Source organism: Myotis davidii, unplaced genomic scaffold (assembly GCF_000327345.1).
Source record: "Myotis davidii unplaced genomic scaffold, ASM32734v1 scaffold169, whole genome shotgun sequence".
Taxonomy (NCBI): domain Eukaryota; kingdom Metazoa; phylum Chordata; class Mammalia; order Chiroptera; family Vespertilionidae; genus Myotis; species Myotis davidii.
Window position 1 is genome coordinate 336,463 of NW_006383005.1, and position 8,324 is coordinate 344,786.

Genomic DNA, 8,324 nt, shown 5'->3' on the forward strand with positions numbered 1-8,324 from the left:
TGTTACCTACAAGGGAAAACCCATATGACTGTCAGCTGATTTCTCAACAGAAACTTTGCAGGCCAGAGGGAGTGGCAAGAAAGATTCAAAGTGATGAATAGAAAGAACCTACAACCAAGATTACTTTACCCAGCAAAGCTATCATTCAGAATTAAAGGTCAGATCAGGAGCTTCACAGATAAGAAAAAGCTAAAGGAGTTCATTACCACCAAACCAGTATTATATGAAATGCTGAAAGGTATCCTTTAAGAAGAGGAAGAAGAAGAAAATGGTAAAGATACAAACTATGAACAACAAATACACATCTATCAACAAGTAAATCTAAAAAAACAAACAAACAAAAAACGCTTGCGGAAACCGGTTTGGCTCAGTGGGTAGAACGTTGGCCTGCAGACTGAAGGGTCCCAGGTTCGATTCCGGTCAAGGGCATGTACTTGGGTTGCGGGCACATGGATTTGCAGGAGGCGGCTGATCAATGTCTCTCTCTCATCGATGTTTCTGACTCTCTATCTCTCTCCCTTCCTCTCTGTAAAAAAATCAATAAAATATATTTAAAAAAGAAAAACCCCTTAATTAAATGCCAGGTGGGTAGTTAATCACTTTAACTATGAACAATCACCCTTAAGCTACATAATCTTTACTCCCTGGAATGGAGATAAGAAACACCCTAACCTTTGGAATAGAAATTGACAGGATTAAAATTAACTGATATAAATACAGATGTAACAAGACAATAAAAGACAGAACTTGGCTAGAGATCCTGGCTAGGCTGCTCATCAACTGAACACTGTCTCAGTGTCATTCCTTCTTCGCCGACTCTGTCCACACCTGAACCTGCTGGGGTTCGACCCCAACAGACAAGGACAAAGACAAAGAAAAGTTTCCAAGGAAGATGCTGTCTAGAAAGTCCAGCCAAGAATATACGGACTCCACTGGAATAGACCTACATGAATTTCTTGTAAACACACTGAAAAAGAACCCAAGGGACAGAATGATGCTGCTAAAATTAGAACAGGAGATTCTGGAATTTATTAATGACAACAATATCCAGTTCAAGAAGTTCCCTCAGATGACCTCATATCACCGGATGCTATTACACCGGGTAGCTGCCTATTTTGGGATGGACCACAACCTTGATCAAACTGGAAAAGCTGTTATCATCAACAAAACCAGTAACACAAGAATCCCTGAACAGAGGTTCTCACTGGCCAGAACGAATATCTAAATGACATCAGGGGGAACCGTGAGGGGCTAAGCCGCACCTCAAGCAGCCGCCAGAGCAGCACAGACAACGAACTCAAATCCCTGAAGCCACGGCCTTGGAGCAGCACGGACTCTGATGGCTCTGTTCGAAGCATGCGACCCCCTGTCACCAAAGCCAGCAGTTTCAGCGGAATCTCTATCCTCACCCGGGGTGACAGCATTGGGAACAGTAAAGCTGGCAGTGCAGGAAGGATCTCCAGGTCAGGTATGGCTCTAGGTGCCCCAGAAGTGTGCAACCAGGTCACTTCATCCCAGTCTGTCTGGATCCTTCTCCCTTGTACTGCCCAGCAACTTCCTGCTCTTCCACCCACGTGTCAGCAACAGCCACCCCTGAATAATCACATGATCTCACAGGCAGATGACCTCAGCAACCCCTTGGGACAGATGAGCCTCAACCGCCAAGGTTCTACTGAAGCAGCTGACCCATCCGCAGCTCTGTTCCAGCCCCCACTTATCTCCCAGCACCCTCAGCAGACTAGCTTCATCTTGGCTTCCACAGGACAGCCCCTCCCCGCTTCCAACTATTCCACCTCTAGCCATGCAACACCTACTCAGCAAGTCCTGCCACCGCAGGGCTATATGCAGCCTCCTCAGCAAATCCAGGTTTCTTACTATCCCCCTGGACAGTACTAACTCCAGCCAGCAATATCGACCTCTCTCTCACCCGGTGGCCTACAGCCCCCAACATGGTCAACAGTTGCCTCAGCCATCCCAACAGCCTGGTTTACAGCCCATGATGCCTAGCCAGCAGCAGGCGGCTTACCAAGGCATGATAGGGGTGCAGCAACCACAGAATCAGGGCCTGCTCAGCAGCCAGAGGAGTGGCATGGGGGGCAGATGCAAGGCCTGCTGGTTCTATATACTCCACTGCCTTCTTACCAAGTCCCAGTGGGTAACGACTCGCAAAATGTGGTCCAGCCGCCTTTCCAGCAACCCATGATGGTCCCGGCAAGCCAATCTGTGCAAGGGGGTTTCCCAGCAGGAGGGGTACCAGTGTACGACAGCATGATCCCTGCGGCTCAGCAGAACAGTACGAGCCCTTCTGCGGGATTTCTGCAGCCTCCCGGCTCTGAGCAGTACCAGATGCCTCAGTCTCCCTTTCCCTGCAGCCCACCACAGATGCCACAGTAGTTCTCAGGAGTGTCACCTTCTGGACCAGGTGTGGTGCTCATGCAGCTGAATGTCCCTAATGGACCCCAGTCTCCCTAGAACCCATCCATGGTCCAGTGGAGTCACTGTAAATACTACAGCATGGACCAGTGGGGGCAGAAACCTGGAAACCTGTACAACCCTGACAGTAGCCCGCAGGCCAACACACAAATGAGTAGCAGCCCCGTCACATCTCCTACCCAGTCTCCAGCACCCTCTCCTGTCACCAGCCTCAGCAGTGTCTGCACAGGACTCAGTCCCCTTCCCGTCCTTACACAGTTCCCCCGGCCCGGGGTCCAGCACAGGGTGATGGGCGCTACTCCCTCTTGGGCCAGCCATTACAGTACAATCTGTCCATCTGCCCTCCTTTGCTCCATGGCCAGTCGGCTTACACAGTGCACCAGGGACAGAGTGGATCGAAGCATGGAAACCGGAGTAAGAGACAAGCACTCAAATCTGCCTCCACTGACCTGGGGATGACAGATGTCGTCCTGGGGCGGGTGCTGGAGGTGACAGACCTTCCTGAGGGCATCACTTGTACGGAGGCGGACAAACTCTTCACTCAGCTCGCCATGTCCGGCGCCAAGATCCAGTGGCTCAAGGATGCTCAGGGGCTGCCTGCCGGGGGCGGGAGGACAGTAATGAGACTGCTGAGAATGGTCACCATGCAGACCTTGCTGCCTTGTACACCATCGTGGCTGTGTTTCCCAGCCCCCTGGCTGCCCAAAATGCCTCCCTTCGCCACAACAACTCCGTGAGTCGCTTCAGACTTCGAGTGGCCAAAAAGAACTATGACCTGCCCTAACCGGTTTGGCTCAGTGGATAGAGTGTCGGCCTGCGGACTGAAAGGTCCCAGGTTCGATTCTGGTCAAGGGCATGTAGCTTGGTTGCAGGCACATCCCCAGTAGGAGGTGTGTAGGAGGCAGCTGATTGATGTTTCTCTCTCATCGATGTTTCTAACTCTCTATCCCTCTCCCTTCCTCTCTTAAATCAATAATATATATTAAAAAAAAGTTTTCATTGATTTTTAGAGAGAGAGGAAGGGAGAGGGAGAGAAAGAGAAACATTGATGTGAGAGAGAAACAATGATCGACTGCTTCCCACACACACCCTGACCTGACCAGGGATAGAACCCACAACCGTGGCATGTGCACTGACTGGGAATCAGACCTGCAATCTTTTGGGGCACTGGACGATGCTCAACCAACTGAGACACACCAGACAGGGCTCAGCAAATATCTTTACTCAGAGTCTCTTCTGCTTGGCCTGGTGATAGGACACAGCTGCTATGGCCCACTCCACGGTCAGCTCTCATCTGGATTACTGAAGTAGCCTCCTATCCGCTTGCCCTGCCTCCTCTTTACTCAAGCAGTGCCTGTTCTTAACCTCCTGAAACAAAAGGCAAAATATGCGGCTCAGCGCTAGATGGGAGTGCTCAGATCCTCCAGTCTCAGGCAGAATCAAATCAAATCCCTCACTCTGACGTGCAAGGCCCTACCCCATCTGCCTTCGTTCTCTGATCTTATCTCCGCTCCTCTCCCTCTTCCCTTCATTAGCTCCAATCCCCTGACTCTGGCCTCAGTTCCTCACTCACACCTCTGGCCTCAGGGTCTTGGCATTCTGCCTGGAGCCCTCTTCCCCCAGATGTCCACAAAGCTCACTTCCTTCAGGTCTCTGTTCACACATCACTTCACCCGAGAGGCTGCCCTGGACCCTAGGTAACAGCACATATGTATACACACGGCACAGCACCTGGGACTCTGTCAGCCTCTGTCTTGTTAGAACTTACACCACCTGACAACATAGAACTGCTCATGGTTTATTGTCCATCCCCCTCACTGGAATGTGAGTCACTGCTCTCAGGACAGCAAGGACTTTGTTCTGTCCTCTAGTGTGTCCCAATCTCCTATCCACAGCACCTAGGTTAATATATGTTGAATAAATGAATGAGAACATTATTGAGCACCACCCACCAATCACTCAACAAACACTAATGGAAAATCATACGTTTTGCTCAGAGTATGGGCCAGAGGAGGGAGATTGAAGTTCAAGGTATGTGAAGGTTAACATAAAAGACAACAGGCAGCTGGACCTGTTGGAAAGGTCATTTGCCTTCCCAAGTCCTGTGGAATGGGGATTGATGAGCAAACACCAGGAAATGTGAAGAACATGGTGGAACAATTTTAATTGCCCTGTAGATGGTAACCGAAATGAAATGCTTATGTAATGGCACTTTGCAAACTGTTATGTTTTGTGCAGATATTATATATTGTTTGTAATGACAGTATATATTAGCAACTTTAAAATAACCAGTCTAGTCTGGTGGGGAAAACTGGATGAGGACATGAGAGGCTTGAGTGTGGTTCCAGCTTGGCCACGAGTTTGCTGAGTGATTTGATGCAGTTACTTTTCCTCTCTCCACTTCATCTCCCCAACCTATAAAATTATCGTACTGCTTTAAATGACCTCTGGAATGTCTACCTGCTCTAAAGTTCAGGGCTCTAGGAATTGCTGGCTGGCCTGCTGGCTGGAGGGATGGATAGATGACTCTAACTTCCATGACGCTTCCCCAGTCTTAACACTCTAGGTTGGTTTTAGTTTCTTCTTCACACTCTCTTTCCATTCTTTCCTAGTCCAGAAGAGACATGCTCTTTATCTGAAAAATTTTTATATACACCCCTGAGTACATTTTAGAATCATAAAAGGCAGAAATGATGGTAACTGAGGATATGTATTCTGTGAGAAAGGAAGAAGAGAGATATATTTACTTACATCTAAGAATTGGGGGAGCATATAAAGTTCATGGAGCCTGCTTCACTTGTGACTATCTGTTTGTTTTTAAGATTTTAAACATTTGATTCTTAGAGACAGGAAGGGAGAGGGAGAGAGAGAGAGAGAAACATCAATGTGAGAGTGAAACATAAATTGACTGCCTCCTGCATGCCCCCTACTAGGAATCAAGCCCACAACTCAGGCATGTGCTCTGATCAGGAATCTAACCGGCAACCTTTCAGTGCACAGATGATGTCCAACCAACTGAGCCACACCAGCCAGGGCATGACTACCTGTTTTTGAGAGGCATTTCTTTACACAGTTTCCCATAAGAATTACACATTTAATCTTCCCTCTGACAGATTACAACTTCAAATGGTTGGACATGAAAAGACCCAGAAGATCATCTGAAAGAGAGCTCTTGCCCACCTAACTTGGTGTCCTTGGGCAAGTCCCCAGAGTTGGGATAGATGAGAACATAGAGCCTGCTGGGGGTTACCAGTAGGTCTACCACTCACTAGCTAAGTGACCTTGGGCAAGGCACCCCCCCACACCTCTTTTTTTCTAAAAATAGAATAGAGTTAATAGTGTTGAAGTAAGAATTAAATAAGTGAGGTAAACTAACTTGCCCCCAAGGTCACAGAATTAATCATTTGAACCCAAAGCCCTAGTAGGAAATGGATATAAAAAGAATCAGAAGAGACTGTCTTAGCATTTAAAACTATCTGTTGATAAAATTAATGAGTTTAAAGTAAGAGATGTCTAGATGGTGCCCTAAGAGGTAATTCTGCCATGGGTAGAAATTTACTCATTCACACACTTGGTGTCCCTGGCAGCAAAAATATACCAGAAAGGCCTTGCAGGTGGCATTTGCTGGACGGAATTGTATTATTCCCTGTAAGTATCATAATTGGATACCCAGTGCCTTTCTCCTGGGGCAGCAGAAATAATCGCTTTTCATTGATCTCCTTTTAGACCTGACCTTGATGGTCCTTCCTGTCTCCTCCTAAATATATCAAAGCACCCGAGGAGAAAAGCATGTTCTCCTTTGGCCGGAGTTCACTTGGCTCATGTTGAGGTTTGTGTTCAGAAGCACACAATGAAAGAAGCTGGATCTAGATGTGATCTTTGAGTCGCTGTGACCTTCTGGTCACCAGCCTTTGAATCTGCCTCTTCCCCGCCCCCGCCCCGTTCGTATTTGAGTTTTGTTAGCTAAGACAGCACCTGACAGCTGTCTGTCCTCATAGTTGTGAAAGTGCTTCTGTGCTATGATCTGACCCTCCGTTAAATAATCCCATCTGAAGGAGGAAGTGTGGGAAGGGGGCTCGCAAAGGGCAAAGGTCCATTAAGAAACATACCCCTACTGTGTTTCATTAAATCCTCACATTGCCACACAGGGTAGCTGATATTACCCCTGTGTTACAGGTAAGGAAACTACAGTTTAGAAAGGTCAGGTGGCTGTCTTGCAGTTATACAGCTGATAAATGGTATATTTGGGATTCCAAACCCACGCTCTTTCTGATATGCCGTGCTTTGTTATTGTTGAGAATGAGTGGGGATTGTGGAACAGATATGGCCTACAATCCCACCAATGGTTAAAGTTTACTCAGATGCAACCTTCTTCAAAGTAATTCAGATTGTACTTAAACTAGTCACACTGGCACCCAACGCATGCCGCCTGGAGCCAGGTACTGTGCCAGGCCCTTTACAGAACCTGTTTCATTTGTTCATCACCTTCGTCCAAAGCTGAAAAGTGGTCTTTCTCAAAGTGTGTTCCTTAGAATCACCCAAGGAACATGTTACAATACAGACTCCAGGGCATTACCCCAGGGGTGGATAGAGTGGAACTCTCTAGTAATGTTTGACACTCAGAGTTTGAGAACAATTATTCTTAAAAGGCAATAGATCCTTGTTATTAATGGAACACTTAAACTCACTCACTACCTTTTTAGAAACCTTTCTAAGTTAAACATTTTGCATATAAAATATGGTTATGAACTCCTTTAATGAATACTGAGTTTACGAGGGATACAGGTAGGAAGCTGGAACTCAGTGCAGGACTTGGTTGAGTGAATTTCACTGGGCACCCAGAGGGATTTGAGGGAATTCATTTTTAGGACTGGTTAGTAGGTCACAACTATGAAATTCAACTATAAATAGTCTGAAATTTGGCCTCCAGTCCAGACTTTTGTAATATTCTATCATATATCAAGTAGACCCTTTTAAATATTTAAGTAAAATATTCATAATAAATTACATCAGATAAGATACAAATCTATAGATTTATTTCAACTCAATATCCTTTGTCAACGTCAACTATGCACTAGGTACAATGGTTTACAAAAACAAATAAGCTGGAGCATTCTACCAGACATTCAAAGGAGAATTAATACTCTTTTTTTTCCCCACAAACTCTTCCCAAAAACAGAAGAGAACACTTCACAGCTCATTCTGTCAGGCCAGTATTACTGTGGTACCAGAGCCAGACAGACGCACGAGATTTACCCCTGAATATGGGACGTGTTTAAGCCCGTCACCTGCTGGTTCTCCAACTCTGGCAGGCGGATTTCAGGGAGAGGACTGGGACAGAAAGATCAGTTATGCACTCACAGTGATGATGATGGTGGTGATGACAGTAGTAGTGACTATAATTACAACAGCACCTGCACATGGACTCACAGAGACACAGACTTGAAGTCCAACAGTGTGTCTGTCTGGCATTCTTCTCTAAGGCAGGCTCTGGTCTTTTCCCTGCTCTAGGTATCTCATTGCTGTGGATATTTAAAATGTATCAATAGGAGAGACTGAAATCAATGCATACCCTATGAACAAGAATTGGAACTTGTGCTCCTGTGTCAACAAGGTTTACACTCACTGACTTATTTTCTTTTTTAAAAATATATTTTTATTGATTTTATAGAGGAAGGGAGAGGGAGAGAGAGAAGCATCAATGAGAGAATCATGATCAGCTGCCTTCTGCACGCCCCCTACTAGATCGAGCTCACAACCCAGGCATGTGCCCCAACCTGGAATCAAACCCGAGTCTCCTGGTTCCTAAGTCAACACTCGGCCACTGGGCCATGCTGATCGGGCTCAGTGACTTATTTTCTCTTCTCCCATCCACCCCACTGGGCCTCAGC

General features: G+C 46.6%; 1 protein-coding gene and 1 pseudogene across 1 annotated transcript in view; both read left to right on the forward strand.

Annotated features, from left to right (window-relative positions):
- The window catches only part of MAP6 (microtubule associated protein 6), a gene marked incomplete at its 5' end in the record, with an annotated part of 76,995 nt that overhangs the window by 27,430 nt on the left and 41,241 nt on the right, over positions 1-8,324 (forward strand). The gene's annotated exons all lie outside the window — the stretch shown is intronic.
- Positions 862-3,217, forward strand: LOC102768510 (annotated as a pseudogene).